At 40.0% G+C, this 13,166-nt stretch overlaps 1 long non-coding RNA gene across 1 annotated transcript in view; it reads left to right on the top strand.

Annotated features, from left to right (window-relative positions):
- Window positions 1–1,729: 1,729 nt before the first annotated feature.
- The window catches only part of LOC139670886 (uncharacterized), a 57,859-nt gene continuing 46,422 nt past the window's right edge, over window positions 1,730–13,166 (top strand). Inside the window, exon 1 of the long non-coding RNA XR_011697598.1 lies at window positions 1,730–1,819. This is a non-coding gene — a long non-coding RNA (uncharacterized lncRNA). The remainder of the gene's footprint in view (window positions 1,820–13,166) is intronic.

Genomic DNA, 13,166 nt, shown 5'->3' on the forward strand with positions numbered 1-13,166 from the left:
CATTACAGAAATACAAGATTTTTGAAAATACTTTTTCCAGAGTAACATAAAATTCTGCACACATTGTATAAGACTTTGAACCTGGAAATATCTTCCCATAGTTTTCAGCTGAAAAAAATTTATTTTTATTGTATTGGAATGAAATATCCACAGAGCAACAACAACAAAAGGGCTTTCAGGTCAGATCTGGCAGTTTTATATTAGATGAAGATATATGCACTTAAGTGACCAATTTTTTAAATAGCACAATTTCTACTAATTTATAATTTTGATTGTACTATTTTCCAATATGAAAAAGACTGCTACATGACTGGAGGACATATTCTGTTTCCTGTGTCCATAATGGACTGGGAATGGACTGATGGCCTTTCACTGAAAAGGAAAATTACAGTTTATGGGGTAAAGCAACCAAATCCCTGAGGTAAAAGGTACAAATGGATGACATGGATTACAGAGGGTGAATGTGAAGAACCTTAGCAACAACTAAAGATTTTGGGAATAGTGTTGCCTTTGACATTGGAAAATAAGGCCTAAAGAGCATTGGAGAACTGGTAGTTCACTGGAGATTAGGATGGGACCCATCTCCTCAGCACAGGTGTCCACATCTGACCAGACTAGCTGCATCCTAAACTCTACCAGCCAAGGCTCCACCAGCTGTGCTGGATTGAGATAGTTCACATACACTCAAACAGGTAGAGTGTTGGGGGGTTTTTTTATCCCCCTGGTGCTAAACACTAAAAGGTTGGTATCTGCATCTGATTTTTTAATTGCTTTTTTTCAATTTCCACTCTGATCTGTGGAAATGTAGTAAGCACAGTGGGTGGATCCTGACAGTGATCCATTGCATCCTAAGGCAGACATGGAGTTGGGGGGCACCAGTTGTTCTCTAGATTTTATTTTCCACAGGGATTAGAGTTCCTAAACCTAATGAGGGTTCATCTTAGAGTAGACATCTTTGATGTACACATCTCAGGCTGGGTGAAAAATACATTTCTATAACCTGAGTAAAGGTGACCTTGTCTTAAGACAGGAAGACTGTTCTGGCATTTGAGATCCTTCATGGATTAATTTTATCCTTTCAAAGAGAAACTTTCTGGTGAAAAATTCCCACCATAAATAAAGTCAGAATTATGTCATAAACTTCAGCATCAGGAACAAAGTGTTTTTGAAAAAAATCTCAGTTGAAAACATGAAGCCAACACACCTGGAGATCTCAGAAGTACTTGAGTTTTCCAGGCAGTTATGCTCATGAATGAGCCCTTAATCTTGACTTTTTAGCATTTGGCACTAATAGTGTTGACATCCCTAATCTTAAGGATTTAAAACTTGACATACACCTGTGGCACATGAGAAACAGGAAAAATAGGTATGGGGGATGCAGGGAAGCCCAGACTAAAGACACAAGGGATGAATCCCAATGACCCTCACCTTGGAAAGCAAAAAAGCATCATAGAATATCTGAAGTTGGAAGAGACTCACAAGGATCATTGAAGGGGATCAATACCTCCCCTTCTTCCTTTGTTTCTGAATGAAGTTGAATGCAACTGCTGAGCTCTGCTACTGAGATTTCTGGTACCATAATATTCTGGCAATGGTATTATCCACAGGGGCTAAGGTGGGAGGATACCTTCTCATCATGTACAGTTTCAAAGCTGATGTCAGTGCTATTGAATACCCATGAGGATTAAGGTGGGTCTTTTTTATGTTTGCCTTTTAGGAATTGAAGAGGGGACTCATATTTTCCATCTAAAGAACCACTGAGGTGCCAACTGCTCTTTTGCTTCCCACTCAGATGCCTAGGAAACTGCATTAAAAATAGGTAACTTACTGGGGCTTGTCTGGCTTTGGCACAATAGTTTTCCATTTGAAAATGTCAAGAGATTTTTAAGCATCAGTAGGAACAACCTGGTCAAAACAGGTACAAATCAGAACACTGGAAAAGTCTGATTCAGAGAAAAATCAAGGTCCCAGCTTTCTTGATGCTGTGAGTTGAATGAACACTTTTTTTCTTCTTTCTGAAGCTGCTTGCCCAACTGAGCACTAGCCATGTTACAAACTGCCCAGGAGAAGTGCCTGCAACCTGGACTCCTAAGAAAATGAAAAATTTTACAAGGAGAGAGAGGGAAAATTGTAACAATGTAGAAGGATGGCAGGTTGGAATTAGAGGGTCCTAGAGACAAAGGAGAAAGATATCCAAAATCACTCAGAGAGTGACAGAGAAGGAAACGACGTTGTCATAAATGTGCTGCATAAGGCAAAGTCTGTATGGAGAAGGTTTGAAGTCAGATATAGAGACTGTAAAGGAAATATGGGATAGAAACTGAGCAGAAATATGAAAATGGTAATAGGAGACAAGTATGAGGGGACAGGAACCCTACCATGTCTGCCTGGAGTAGATGCAGCATGGGGAGCACATGAAAAACTCTGTAACATGGCCTGAAACTAGGCATTAGGGACAGCAGGAGACAGTGGAATAGGTAGGAAAATATATGGGAAACCTGGACAGCAATGAAGGAGTGAGTGAGGCCCATGTAGGGCAGAGGCGTGGGGTAGGAGACTGGGAAACACATTTCTGATACATCAGGAAAGGGCTTGCAGGAGTCCCAGGAGGCATTATAGTGAGCTTGGACAACCATATTAGCGAGTCATAGTGTCACACACCAAATATCAATGACTCTGATGAAAGGGTTACAGCTGGATAAGCTTGATGAGGTTAACGAGAGAACTGCACACCCAGTGTCCATACCCTATCGCACCCTGTCTTGCATCTGGGCTCAGTGGAATCTTCACACACCAACCAAGCTCACATTTCTCACATGGAGAAAATGCTGCAACGGGATAGAGGTGATTGAATGGAGGCCCAGGGTACTGAGGGTACATGAGGACAACCAGAGTTCACTGAAGGGGAGCAGATCTCAGAGTCTAGGCACCACTATGTAGCAGGAGGAACAGCCAGGGGAACCAGTGAGGTGGAGAAGGCTGAATATTTCTTCAAAGGTGCTGGCTGCAAGGCATAGGAGGAGAAGCCAGTGAAAGGGCAGGAGTAAAACAAACAAGGCTAAGAACTTGGCATGAAACGGGGGAAAGCTCGAGGGGAGATTTTTCTGCTGCTATGGATCCTCTGATAATCAAATTCCATTCAAAAAAGAGGAAAGAATTATTGAGGAAAAGACTAGCAGCATAGGTTGCAGAAGAACCTGTGTAACAGTGCTCCTTCCTTCCATCCAACTGCTACAGGAGAGTGTAGACGAGTTCCTCCCATCACTTCTTCTTTTTGTGCAGCAGTGGCTCAGATGATCACATGTTCTTTCAAAACTCTCAAAAGGAGCTAAAGGTATTACTTACAACCTTCTATGACCCTCCCACCTCTTTGACTTCAAGTATAGGAAGGATAAAAGAGGACTTATTCTTTTGGCTTTCCAGTGGTATTTCTTAGCATAATATTTTTGCAGCATCAAACTTTTTGTGTAAAGCAACTTGGTTTAAATTATGAATTGGAAAAACTGTAGAACCAAAGAGGAGAAATACAGGAAAGCTGAGCAACTGCAATCAGCAGGGAAGCTTCCTCTCCCACAATATTTTCTGTTCAAAAGAGAAAACAGCCACAAAAATGTAAGAAAATATTGTCTCTTAACCTTTTCAATGACTGGAACATTATTTAATGATGAGTAATGCTTCTGAGAAAACCTGAATTAGGAAATGATGAAACTTGAATGCAATTTTTGGAATTGGTGGAAAACTGTGAAGTAGGACTAGTCACTGTTGGACAATGCATTTCTTGATTGAAAAATATAATAGTTCAGTAGTTGATTTATTGAAATGTCTGCATATCCTGTTGACAAAGAAAAAGAGATTTTGTTTCTGTTACAGAAAAGGAAAAAAAAAGACATTATCACTCAGGCCTTAGTTATGATAAACTCTAAAATATAAATTTAAGCTAAATGAAAGTGACTAGACTAAGGTAGTTCTGCAGGGTCCCCCTCCAGTGAACAAATAAAAAGGCACCTTGAGAGGGCAGTTTGTCCCTCTTCTTTTTGTTGCCTGTTTCAACATGGTAAGAGCTTCCCTGAACTGACCCAGGAGCCTGGGCAACTGTCCTCTTGCAACCTCATGGGTAGTCATGCACTTAGAATCATAGAATAGAATCATAGAATCGATTGGGTTGGAAAAGACCTCCAAGATCATCGAGTCCAAACCTTGGTCCAACTCTAGTCCATTTACTAGATCATGGCACTCAGCGCCACGTCCAATCTGCGTTTAAAAATCTCCAGGGATGGGGAATCCACCACCTCTCTGGGCAGCCCATTCCAATGCCTGATTACTCTCTCTGGAAAGAATTTTTTTCTGATATCCAACTTAAATTTCCCCTGGCAGAGCTTAAGCCCGTGCCCCCTTGTCCTATTGCTGAGTGCCTGGGAGAAGAGACCAGCCCCCACCTGGCTAGAACTTCCCTTCAGGTAGTTCTAGACAGTGATGAGGTCACCTCTGAGCCTCCTCTTCTCCAGGCTAAACAACCCCAGCTCCCTCAGCCTTTCCCCATAGGGCTTGTGCTCCAGTCCCTTCACCAGCCTTGTTGCTCTTCTCTGGACTCGCTCCAGCATCTCAATATCCTTTCTGAAGTGAGGGGCCCAGAACTGAACACAGTACTCAAGGTGTGGCCTCACTTGAACTCATCTGGATTCATTCTCTCCTTCCATTACATCCAGTTGTACCACATTCATTATTTAGATTAATATTTTCTGGAGATTCTTTATTTCTTATAGTCTCATCTGCATGAGATTTAAAATTGATTCTGGAAAAGCAAACTCCCCTCCCCATGTCTTTAACTGACTAAACATGCTACTGACTTTACTGCCAGTTTAGATTCTTCCTCGAAACAAAAGTGAAATGCCAAAAAAGTTTCAAAGTCAGCATTGTCTGAAGATTTATGCTTAGCCTCACCCAGATGACATTACCATACAGGAGGGCATTGTGCCCCTGTGTGTTCCCACACAACTGCAGCAGTCAGAGCAGATTAACTGCAGCCTTTAGCCCACCAGGTCTATTGTTAATAAAGTGGAAGAAACAGCTTCACTTTGCTGATGAGCAAAAAGCTTCTAATCTGGTGCACAAGGAAAGGTTAATTTTTTTCCTAGATGTATCTTGAACTCACATGTAGGTGCACAGAAAAAGCAAGGGAAGTGCCGTGGTTGCTGAATGAGATGGGTTGTTAAGCTCAAGGGATCCAGCATCAGTTTTTTTCCTAGCTTTGTGACACGCTTGTGTAAGTTCAGAGTAATTCCTCCACCTTAAAGTAAGGAAGTGTATTTTAGATTGTAACCATGGGCTAAATCAAGGCTATCTGAAAAACAAGTCTTTTATCAGAAAAAAGTTTGTTTCTCCCTGGGGAGAGCTTAGGGAGATTTCTGAAAAAAAGTAAAAAAAAAAATAAAAAATTGGAAAATCTGAAAAGGTTTTGTGAAGTTTCCTTTCATCATTGGGATTTCTTTCCTGAAATCTTTATTTGACTTGTAATGAAGGATTTACTATAAATAAATCATCTGTGGTCTAGAGCGGCTGACAAGTGGGGATCTTCCTGAGATCCAAAGCTGATGTGACCGTGATTATAAGTAGACTCAGAACCTGGGATATTTGTGCTGTTACTTTAAGGGAATAGGAGATGGAAGAAAGCAGTGCAGTGCATATTGGCATACAGCTGTGGATGAGGAATAGGATGGAAAGAACGAAACTTTTAATTTTCAGCTCTAAATAGATGTGTTATCTCCAATGGGCTGTTCTGCTGTTGTTCTGATGTTGCCTTTGACATGTTAATTAACTCTGAAGATGTTTCCATTCATTAAGTCTTTTCACTATGAGAAACTTAATTGATTTAGAGTATCTAGGTGAAAATGAAAGCCTGTTCTGTTTAATTTCTAGGATTGATAGGTACTAAATAATAAATACCTGATATTCCTTTCCTTTCCTATATTGGTCTCCAACTCTTTTCTGCAGATGAAGAGTATGGTTAACATGATCTCCTGGCAGTTACCATGGAAAGACTGTTCAAACCTGATATATTCTTAAAAGCAGAGTTCTGCACTTAGTCATTATAGAACAACATAGTCAGGGCCAAGCAATATATAGTTATTCATTTGTTTGCAGTAGCATTTTCCATGTACTGGTATACTCAGGTTGAGACTATTCCTTGGGGACAGGTATACTCTTTTATCAGAAGTGGGCATGTGAGAATACATTGCCCTTCAAGCCAAACTAAAAGGCCATAAAAATATCTGGCAATTCTGGGAGGAGCATAGAAAGGAAAGAGGACTATAGAAAAGATAAAGTAAAAGAAGGTACTTTATTTCTCAAATCATATTATCCTGGCCTGGGAAAGTGATGCCTTTGTCTGTACAAAGACATAAGCACACAGCAGATAGATTCATCATTTCTCTAGGACTTCTCTTTCCGTCTCTCTGGCTTGGGGAACTGCACCTTACCACATAGATTTTACAGTGCCTTTACAAGGCTTTGTCTTTGAGATAAGAAGCCAAGCTTCTTAAGGTATCTCAAAATGTGCCTTTTTGTTTCCTATGTGCAGTTCTTCGACTCTGTTTCTCAGTTCTGCAGTAAAGACAGCCAACATCTGCTTCTATCTGCTCCCGTTTCACCTGCTACCTTTTCAGTCAGTAATTAGCCGCCTCTCACTCTGCTGTCCAGAACAGAACTACAGAGGTGCCTTTCAAAATGAGGTGTCTTCACTGATCAAAGAGAGGCTTTCAGCACATTGATGCAGTCACCCCCCAGCATTACAGAAATGCTGTGATGGACTATTCTTCCCAGGAAACAGGAAAACTACCACTCCTTCTCCATGGACCACCCTTTCTGAACTGAAGAAGATCATTTAGCTCAGCAGGCCCTCATTTTGGGCTGGCAACCACTGATGTGTGCTACAATCACAACTGAGAGTAATACTACTTCTGTGTGTTATCTCTCACCAAATAACATATGCAAAGGTTACAACCTGGCTATTTGGATTTCAGCTGTCTCTCAACTGCCTCTGTAACACCTTTCCAGACTTTGGGGTACTGTGGCACTTTGTAAAGTGTTCTTTTATTATGCAGACCTTGTACTCACTGGAAACTAGTCTGAACCCACAGCCTTACAGCAAAGGGCAGCTTGTCCTCTTTATCAGGACCCTGAGTTGCATCCAAAGCAAGAAATAAACATAGGTGAAAAGCACCATCTAACCTGGCCATTGTTGCTGATCAGCTGCTGAAGGAAATACACTGCTTGCTGCTACTCGTTAATACAGTGGCAACAGTTTATTGCTGTGGGAGTGCCCCAAAAATGCTTCCTGTCTCCCATGGCAACCTCGATCTTGCATGGAACAAATTGTGAGCAAATCCTGCTGCACCTATTCATGCTCTCTGTGATTTACCACTCAAGCCTACTACAAAACCGACAGCAGAGAAATGACAATCATGTAGAGCTCAGGCTCTGACTGATGGATGTTGTTATCTCCCCAGTTGTTATTCTGTTGTTGCCTCTTCCAAACTGTTGACTTTGTGTGCTGATATCATGTATAAATCTCAAGATCCATTCAAGGGTGGAAGTGGTAGAGCAAGCGCTAACTGGAAAAGAACTGATGACTCATATTCCTAAACATTCTTCATATTTAGCAGGAATAAATATTGATGCTAGAGAGATTTACATTTAGTAATGGTTAAAAATTTCAATATGTTGATGGGGAAATCAGTTCTTTGTGCACCCATGACTCCTATTGGCTTTGGAGGTAGTTGCAGGGGTGCAGCAGATGTTGGATTTAGCATTTCTTAATTATATTCTGTACTCCCAGGGATTTCTGCAGAAGGGAAAAATGAGGAAGGGAACTGCCTTTGGAATTTGCATTTCATTATTTAGAAGTAACTAACCAAGGGACATACTTTGCTATGGCAATACACGTTCCTTTTGATGAAGTTAACATAGCCAGAGTGACATAATCTTCCTGTGATTTCAGTCTACAAAATTTTTTACCATATAAAAAGAAGAAAGGGTAGATTACTGATCAGTGGCATGCTGGACCTACTTCCACATATGTGCATCCTGACCAAAACCTATGCACTTCATCAGGGGTAGCAATGAATATTTGCCCCTTGTTCATAAAGAATAAGTCTCGGGATGGCAAAGAACATCCAAAGACTAGTGCAGCTCCCCCAGCTTATCTGGGATCTTGTTTCCGCACTCATACCTGCCCCTGTTGTGATGCAATCTGGCAGCTTTCACGTGCCCTTGCAACAAGGATGTACCACTTTGAGCTTTTTGAAAGGAAGGAAGGAAAACCTCAAATAATGAACTCGGACTTGTAAAGGAAGATGGAAAATATAATTTTCAAATGCCTCATTTGTTTTACAAATTGAAAAGTCATTTGTGCTTTTCAAAAGGAAATCCTTCAAATCTACTAGTGTTCAAACCACGTGGTCTAGTTTTTAGGTAGAAGAGATCTGCAAAACTCACCAGAAGCTGTATTAGTTATGCTTAAAAATTGTGACATTTGCATGAAATTTGAAGTAGTCGTTGGGAGAAAATTCACTGAGAGTTTCTAAAAATATCAAACTAGGGGATGCAGTTTGGCCATGAATGAACAGATGAATTTAAGCATATACAGAAAACATGTAAACTCCAAGCATTTAAGAGAGATGTGTCAGAGCCAAAGGACTACTTGCTGGAGGGTTCACCAGAGGAGCAGTAGACATTGAGTCAGTGTATTTGCAGAGCTGGCTACGAGTTCTCTGTCCCATCACTATCAAATGTATTTTGTATCATCCTAAAGCCTTTCAACAAAGAGTTGAACTGTTTCAAGCATTGATCTGAAGCCTGAGGGAGTTCTAATGTAATATAAACAATAATAATAAAAAATCCATACTAATTGCCATTTGACTTCCCTCATTATTAGTCACTGACAAACCCCTACCATTCTACCCTAAATCCTGCATAAACAATCTGCTGCAGCCTTGAAACATAAACATCCACTGACAGATGAAGCAGATTTCATTAGCCATTTCCTATGTGATAAATATCCTGGTGTTATTAGTGCCCTGCTAAGTAAATATTAGCAGTGTTAAAATGAATACTGAAAAAAAATCTTTAGACAGTACTATATTAACATATGTAGTTATACAGTTCATCTATCATAATCAAATACTTTCCTGTGGTTAAAAACATCTTGAGATGAAAACAAATATATAAATATGTCAAGTTTTTTTACTCACTCTAATATCTGTTCTCGCATTATTCTATCCTCCCTGAGTATTTCTGATAGTCAGAATAGGAAGTGAAGACATGAATTCTCTTTTTTATTAGTTGTTCAATTAAATACAATCTATGCAATAGACTATAAGTATTGACTGCCCTGAGTGTTATACAGTTTATATAATGCAGAGAAACAGTATTGGGAAATCCCCAAAATGAATTAATGACTCTTTAAAAATCTTATTTATGATTTGTACCTTGTATACTATTATTTGTGAAATTCTACCATATTAAGCCTCACCTAACCCCTGAGGTCAGAGTAGCCTCACTTCAACATATGCTTCTGTCTCTTGTCTGCAAAGGTTTTTCTGGAAAACCCCTATTATTTTGTCTCCATCATTTACATGTTGGAGTATGTCCAAAGAAGGACAATGAAGCTGGGGAACAGCACAAGTCCTATGAGGAGCAGTTGACAAAGTTGTGATTGTTTAGCTTAGAGAAAAGGATGCTTAGGAGGGACCTCATTTCTCTCTACAACTACTTGAAAGCAAGTTGTGGTGAGGGGAATGTCAGCCTTTTCTCCTAAGTAAGAAGTGACAGGACAAGAAGAAACAGCCTCAAGTTGCACCAGGGGATGTTTGGACTGGATCTTAGGAAAAATTCTTCACTGAAAGTGTTGTCAATGTTTAGAACACACTGCCCAAGGAAGTGATTGACACATTATCCCTGAAAGTGTTCAAAAAAGTGTGCAGATGTGGCCTCTGGGGACATGGTTTAGTGGTGCACCTGGCAGTGCTGGGTTAATGGTTGGCCTCAAGAATCTTAGATCCATTTTCCAACTTTAATGATTCTATGATCTCTGATTCTACATGATTTACCTGTCTCTAAATATTTAACAGAAAGAGAACTTACATTGTGTTTTGGTGTGAGTGAGTTACAAAACTTGTGAGTCCAATGACGAGGTGGATGGAACACTACTGAGAGCACAAAGAGATGTGAGCAGTGAGTGATGCTGAGCTGCAACACTCTGCAGGTCCTCTGGACAGTTTGTCTGACCCCTATACTTTCCGCAGGTCCCATGGGACTGGTACCTTTTTGCTACATCCCAGGGGTCTGTAAGTCCACAGTTTCTCAAATGTTATGAAGATATGTGACCACAAAGCATTGTACATACTGATAAGTCCACAGAGCACCCCTTGAACCTTCCTTCAGTTTACTCTGGCAAATGTGTCTCATAATCATATATATATATGTTGTTAAAATTTGTTATTTTAAAATATGCAGTACGTTTAGAACTTTTAGATATTCAGATCTAATTTAGATTAGCTATGGATATCAGAACCTGGAAAGATAAAGGCGATCCTAAGCAGCTCTGGCAATATGACAGCAAAATGCAAGAGACTTTCAGGGTCTTTGCTGCACAGACTTCAGAGAATGCCACTGGAAAAAAAAATTACTTCTTCAGCAATTCAACCCAATTGAGCAACACCAAGATAAGTTATTATCTGAAAGAGGAACCTCATCTGGAAACTGCAGTTTGCAGAAAAATCTCCCTCAGTTTCTAAGATGTTTTTGCCTGATCTATGAAAAAACAATCCCCATCTAGCCCTTGTTTCTAGTAAAAGTTCAGTCTAATTCTATGAAAGGAACAGAAATTTTGCTCCTTACATTGACAGAATATAACTGAGATCTTTAATACCTTCATAGGCTGGCAATAGATGAATTATCATGGCATTAGCCACACTGGTTACTGACTATCTCCACTTTGTACTTTCACCTTCCTGTTAGAAACCAAACGTTTGTTCTGTGACTAAAGCATCTTGAAATAGCCATTCACTGGATAGCATTCACTGGGGCTGACCGGATGTTTGCCTTCTGTTAAACAAGAATAAATATTGATAGGCCTAATCCTAAAAATCACAGCTGCAATAACAAATACAGTAAAACCCTGTTGTTAAGGAGTTATTGAAGATCAAGTACATTTATATAATTCAAATATAACCTACTTCCCCATATAATTTCTTTCTTGCTATTGCTAGAATCTTTGTGTTTAGTTTTCCTTTTTCGGTTTGCTATAAAACACAGCTAGAAGCAATGAAATGTCCTGCAAAGAAAATGCATTTAAATTTTATTAATTTGCATTTAAATCTAGCTAAAGCTCTGCCTTTCCTTGTCCTGCTCTTGCTCTTCCATTCGTACCTGTTAAGTTAATAGCCAGAATTATCCATCTAGATGAATTACAAGGAAGATGTTGCATGCAAGGAGCAGCAAGATGCCTCAAATTGCACCTGCTGCATCCACAGGTGTGGGGTGCATTTCTGGCCAGGCTGGTGGAGCTGCAGTGGAAAACTAGGAGGCTGCAGAAAGATGTGTTGTGACATGAGCTGTCGAAACCTTTGCCTTTAGGAGTACAGAAAGGTGATATGGAGAGTCATGACATGTGTGCAGCAAGTGTAGACTTAGTAGGAAGATGCTGTCTTTCTTGGAGAGACCAAAAGTGCTGAATTGGACTGTTTTGCCTCTGTTTCTCCATGAAGCTTCCTGCCCCACCCAAGAACATGCTCCCAGGTCATGCTCCTAAGGAAGTAGTCAGCAGAGCTAAATGACTACAATGAATGGTGTGCGGGGAGCTCTTGCATGACAGGCAGGAAGTTTGCAACAGGAACATCACAAATTCCAGCCTGCTCTCTATTCCAGCATCCCTGGCCAAGACTTGGACCTGCTGCTTCACATAGAAGCAACATGTTGGCAGGACTGATTTGGTAATAGCTTTGTGACAAATGATGCCTTCTTACCAACAAACTTTTATTTGGAGAGGAAAGTTATTTTGGCACAGTGACCTTGAAGGATTGCCAAGATCTGATGGGAAGTCTGGTCTTTGGCATCCTGTGAACCTCAGGTTGTGTGGTACAAATGATAGGATGATGTCAGTAAGCAAGGAACATTTCATAAGGCTTAGCTGTTACAAGAAGTGACACAGATCAGGGTTCTCCCTTTTGATGCCTTCTCCATTAGTTCCCATTGGTCCAACAATACCCACCTCCATCTAGGACTGAATTTATCACTTTTATAAATTCAGTCTCATGATGTATCCCTGGTTGTGAGAAGTATTAGGGTTTGTAGCCTCACCTGAACCATCTTGTAGTAGCATCAAAGTTTAGTATCTGCATGTACTTACATGCAAAAACTTTCAGTGTAAATTGCTTAAACTAAATGGGATGTATGCCATTTCAGAATCTGTCCATAAAGGATTCTGTTATTTTGACACTATTTAACCAAAGTATTAATAAATTAGCATATGATGGGAAAGGATTACTTCTCTCTTAATTTTAAATGTATGTTTCCTATGAAAATGTACTGAAAACATCAGTACATGCTGCTTAAACAATGCAAATGAGCACATCTATCTTACAAACAGTGTGTTTCTATTCTTAAATGGAAAAAAAATTAATGAGAATACCATTTCTGAAAAACTGTGAGGTATGACACCTACAGACTTCTGTGGTTACTCTAAAAAAAAAAAAAGTAAAAATGTTCTTGCTTCACTCTTTTCCACTCCTTATTTGTGTGCACAGGCCCCAGCTGACTGAGGCTGAGATAAAGTGTTATCACATGTCACTTCCATTACGTTCCTGGTACACGTTGAGTATCAGAACTTACAGAAACTAATTGGGCTGAATGCCAGGTAATTACTGTGTTTTCCCGACAGTGCAACTGTTTCATAGTAACTACTTTTTACTTGTGGGAGGGACTTTGCTGAACTTAGGCCAAAACCAATCTGTTCTTCCTTCAGTGTGTACATACATGTTGGCTTTTCATCATTCACATAATCACCTGTTTGTGAATTCATTCCAATCACATTCTTTTTTGTAGATGAGGCATACATCAATTTATCTGTTCTGCTGGCTTTGGATAAGTCATAAATTTTGGCAGCAGAA

The sequence above is a fragment of the Pithys albifrons genome, chromosome 4, assembly GCF_047495875.1.
Source record: "Pithys albifrons albifrons isolate INPA30051 chromosome 4, PitAlb_v1, whole genome shotgun sequence".
Lineage (NCBI taxonomy): Eukaryota > Metazoa > Chordata > Aves > Passeriformes > Thamnophilidae > Pithys > Pithys albifrons.